Raw genomic sequence first — 5,475 nt, forward strand, 5'->3', positions numbered from 1 at the left:
AAGGAATAAGAATTAAACAGTGATTATTTTTCTATACTCACGGTGAGCCACGGCAGTTTGAGAACCATTCAAACGAGAAAGAGTTGCCTTTGTTTTCAATCTCTTTGTTCTTAATCAAATTCTTGTTGATGGTGGGGACGAAGCCGATTCACCTCCAAATTTCCTCTAATCAGTTTCCGTATGATGAAAAAGTACCTTACAAGTAGTTCGACCTGATTTATAACTGTTAAATCTCAGGGGCACAAACACAAACATGCACATACAGCACTTCAAACATAATACTTTTATGAGCTGGATTAGGCCGTGTAGTTGAGAAAGTTGAACGCACCCAACAAAGAACCAATATATGAGCGCATAGGTATCTGTGTCAGTGGGGGAAAGTGTGTAGTTAACTTTCATCCCATTGTCAGGGCTAGGAGAGCGTGAGCCCCCAGTACAGTGTTATTTTTTCCCAGTCTTCTACCTTTTTACAAGAAGAGTTTCATTAAGGACGGGCTGTGAGAAAAGGGCTCATCTTTGCTGAGCCCTAAAAACATTTGATTGGCTGCAGCTGGGTTACTATAGTTGTAAGCGGTGACAACAGTGATTGGATAAGCGAGCAAGCCGCCAAGTTGATCACTCTGTGTTCATTGCGTGCGGTCATAACGGTTTCAACTGCTTATTTCATTATGGGGAAACTTTCCTTTACTTTGGGATAGAGTTGGAGGTGGTGGGTGGGGAGAGGGTAGGGGCTCAAGCCCGTGAGCCCTTCACTACCCATCGCCACTGGGTCACTGAACGGAAAAGAACCACTGTCGATGTTGTTGAGATGAGAGAAAAATATAAAGTAGCCAACTACCCACCAATAAGACCCACGTTATATAATTGAGTCTGATTCTGGAACCGATGCCAAACAGCGTGTGCAACAGCAGCGGCAGGGGTTCATGGAAGGTGGATTGTTGTGTAGCCAAACACCATTGCCAATCAACGCCTATTTTAGAAAATATTGTGAATGTTTAAGATATACCGGCTATTTATCTAAGCTTTGTTGCCAGTAGGCCTATATAACAATTATTTGTGCCATCTAGGCTATTAAACAATGCTCTTCGGGTGTGCGCATAGGATCCATACAAGGAGTGATTTACAGTATCCCAGCCCAGCCTACAATTAATTTCTCATTTTGAGACAGTAACGAATTAGTATATTAAATAATTTAACCCAGTCTTAATCCCCTCCATACTCTATGAAGTCCTAGGTTTTGGATCAGTAGAAGGAGAGGGTAGACATACATGACATAAAAGCAATCCATTTTGTAATATGAAATTGTCCTTTTTTTAACATACTCAATTACTCACTTTGTCTCCCTACGCCCCTCCCCCACCCCACCCGGGAAAAACAATACTTCACAGTATATCTCTCCGTTTATTTGAAGTCCACATTTAGGCGCATTTATGTTTCCTACAATCGGTCAGCAGGGGCGGTATTGTTTATGCGTGTATGTTATACTACAAAACAACAACAGCAAATAAAAAGAAAACTTAAAATAAAACTTAACTAAACTTTAAACTCTATGAAGACCTAGGCGTTGCGAGGGACGCGCAGGGTGACAACGCTGTTTAAAGTTTAAATCCTCTCAAAATGGCGACAAAGCGAACTGAGTGGGCCCGCATAGCCATAGTGAGTTACGTGACTCTAGTACTATTATAACCTCTTTGAAAATGGGCAAAGAGGTTATAATGACTTAAATATTCGGTATGGATGTTTTATCCCAAAGAGAGTGAGAGATACGCTGCTATTTTTCAGTAGCCTACTAAATGAGCAGTAATATTTCACAAAACGGGGCTTTTTTTTGGTTTGGGGGGGGGGGGGGGGGGGAGGGAAAGTGCTACAAATGAGAGAGAGAGAGAGAGAGAGAGAGAGAGAGAGAGAGAGAGAGAGAGATGTAGGGGGGGGGGGGGGGGTCGCCCCCGTGACTTAATATAGATCTAGACGTCTGCAACCTAACATGAACCAACGATGGAAGCATTACAGGATTGGCACAACCAGCGCGGGACACTGATGGAGCCTGGCCTTGGTCACGCTACAAACTGCAACAGATTGTACATGGCGGGTCCTTGGATATCATGAAAGCGACCACTTGCCATGCACAGCTCTTGTCAAGCGTAGGAAACCCGCCAAAACCCTCAAGAAGACAAAGGAAAAAGACCCTATCAGCAGTCTAAGCTAAGGAAGAACGCAATCGCAGTATCGGGAGGATGAAGCAGGAAGAGATCACCCATCCGCCATGGTGGAATGATGAGCTGAACAATGTGGAGACCAAAAAGGAAGGCGTTACAAGCATACCAGCGAAGCCGAGAAAACCCAGACCCATAAAGAGCAGAGAATGAGGAAGCTTCACGGCTATTCAAGGTCGTGGCGAAAGAGGCTAAGGAAGCTATCATTTATGAAAAGGAAAATGAATTGCTTTGAGGAGTATTGTAATGGAGACTGTCTGTAAAACTGGAAAAGACTAATATGACTGGGTTTTATTTTTATGGAGAAGTGATAATAAAGCACTCTAAAAGAGGGAATGGGAGAGAGGGAAGGGGAACGGGGGAGAGAAAGAAAGAGGGAGAGACAGACGGACAGAGATAGATAGATAGATAGATAGATAGATAGATAGATAGATAGATAGATAGATAGATAGATAGATAAATAGAGAGAGAGAGAGAGAGAGAGAGAGAGAGAGAGGGGGGGGGGAGAGAGAGAGAGAGAGAGAGAGAGAGAGAGGGGGGGGAGAGAGGGAGAGATGAATAGGGAGAGAGAAAAAAAGAAAGAGAGAGAGAGTGAGGGAGAGAGAGTGAGAGTGAGATACATGTAGATAGATTGATGAATAGATAGCTATATAGATTCGATATATATATATATATATATATATATAAAGAGAGAGAGAGAGAGAGAGAGAGAGAGAGAGAGAGAGAGAGAGAGAGAGAGAGAGAGAGATAACATGATGCGTGTCAGGTGGACACCGGTCATCCCTGTGTACTATGGCCTCTAAGGTCAGTGTCTTGTCAACAGACCACTCTTGTAGAGCCAGAAGAGGTCCAATCCTGGAGCTCGAGTTCGGAGGAATGCTTGCCTGCCTTGTCTTCAGAGCCACTACAGCTTGACAAGCCGTGCATGGAGGACGCTGTAGGACGCTCAAGTGTGCTTCTTTATTGTTCGAAACTGGCACAGACTGACCATTCCAGCGAAGCTGTAACGGTGAACGTGATTTACCATTAGCTTAGAATCAACCCTCCGCTTTCCCCCTCCCTGTTCTCTCCCATCCCTTGTGTCCCCCTCCTCACGCCCACACAGTCCCTTCGTCTTCTCCTGTTTAGCTTTTTGAGTTGTTTGAAACTGCTTCTTTGACCTTTCTGCAATCAAACATTCTGACTCTTGTTATTCTCCATGCCTGAATTGTTTAAAGGAGGGGGGTTACACCTGAAGGCGATCTCGCTTATTACTGGACTGAATTTTACCAAGTTTCACACATATAACAAGCATAGTAAGGAGTCTTAAAATCCGCAATCAAATTTGAGAAAAAAAGTTTCGTTTCCACGGATACAGCGGCCATATTGGATTTTGTTGACATGTCTTACGTAATTAATACCGCACTTATCGCTTATGGGAATTGATTGCTTTTTTTGCATGCATGTTTACAAACATTAGGTCTAAAAATATTTCTGTTGTTTTTTTCTTAAACGAATTAGAAAATTTTTAATGAATTTTTTCCTGAGGTAGCAGTCAAGTTTGCAAAAAATCCTTGAAAATCCACACTCCAGACACCACCAACAAAAATCTGTTTCATATATCAAAAATTCAACAGACGAATTTTTAATATTACATCTTCTCTTCATTCTGTGAAAATTTCATGAAGATTGAATGACAAATGGTGGAGTTATTTTTAAAAAGTATAGAGAAAAGTCGCGTTTTGAGAAAACGGCCGATAAAGAAAAATAAAATATTGACTTTATGGGGAAATGGCGGGGACAAACATGCCCGGTATGGGAAAAATACGGTTTTTGGGGGTTCTTATGCTATGAAATAGTTGTAGGAAAGGCTGAGGAAGCTAAGAATGCCTACAACTCAAATTCCATAATTTTGAGCCGAATTTTGACTTTCGGGGTGTAGCCCCCCCTCCCCCCCCCCCCCCCCCCCAAAACCCCCAATTAATTCAATACCATGTTTCTGAGCGCAACTACCATCTTCTGTTAAGCAAACCCTTCCTTTCTTGCATTTTACCCTTGCTTTTAGAATATCTTTCTAGGATAAATCATTCTATTTGATATGTTCAAAATAGTTTAGGTTCATTGTCATTATGCTCTGATGGAGTAATTTGTGTTTCTATACCTAGTTTCCTTCATACTCCTTTAGTTTCTGTCTTCAGTATTTTCTCAAAAGTCTTCTGTAACATTTATTCTTTTCGAAAGCTGCAATCTTTTATTTGTCCTGTCTCTTGATGGTCGTAAATACAATACTTTTTAGGATTCTGTTTTTTCTTCTATCATTGCGATGTGCTTTTCAAATGAAATTTATCATTTTCAATTTCTATGATGCAGTTTTAATTCTTTAGAATTGTGTGATCATTCTATTCAATCCTGGCACAGTCGTATTTAAAATTGCTTTCTTGCTATGTCTTTCTCACAATTCTAAAATCTTCTTTGCATTTTCTTACGTCTGTTATTTCGCTTTTCTTTCCATTTAGATACATTTTAATTCCGTTTCGGTCACAGTATTCGTTGACAAAATCTTATTAAAGTCTCTCGTTCTCTCGAGCTTTATGAAAATCTCGCTCCAACCACAATGTTTGCAACAATATTCAAGTTCAAACAATGATGTACTTTACATAGACCAGGTAAGGTTTCGTTTTAATTGCTTAGTTTAGGCTCTTGATGGTCTGATTGCTCTGACTGTTCTTATCATAATTTTTTTATATCCAGCTCTAAACGTATCAACGCAACTTCGGTTGATAAACAACTATCTTTTACTTCATTTGTCTACAAATATCTCTTTTTGATAACTCAAGGTAAAGTTAACAAAGATATAAAATTTGGCTTTCTTTGGGGTCACTTCAAGAGATGATGGTGTGAACCAAATCCATGCTTTTTTTGGCAAATGCTTGTGAAAGTAGAATTACATGTATTGAGCTGACAATATAAATACAAACTGTACGTACAGTGACCTTTAGTGTTTTCTCCTCAGCCTGCACAAATTGTTTTTGTTTTTATCCTAGTTTTTGGTTTGTTATTACCGCAACGGTTTCATTAGGTATCAGGCATGGAACAACATTTCAGAACAATAAAATATGGTCTTTTTTTCTAAACTTATAAAAGCATTTTTCTATTTTTCCTTCCACAACTCAAAACGGCCCCTCCCCCACCCCTCACCCCCACCCCTCTAAGCCGGAAGTGCTGGGCCTCACTGTGGCACAAGGGTGTGCCTGACGCAGTCTTCAAATCATAAGGCTCGCTA

The sequence above is a fragment of the Aplysia californica genome, unplaced genomic scaffold, assembly GCF_000002075.1.
Source record: "Aplysia californica isolate F4 #8 unplaced genomic scaffold, AplCal3.0 scaffold00338, whole genome shotgun sequence".
Classification (NCBI taxonomy): domain Eukaryota; kingdom Metazoa; phylum Mollusca; class Gastropoda; order Aplysiida; family Aplysiidae; genus Aplysia; species Aplysia californica.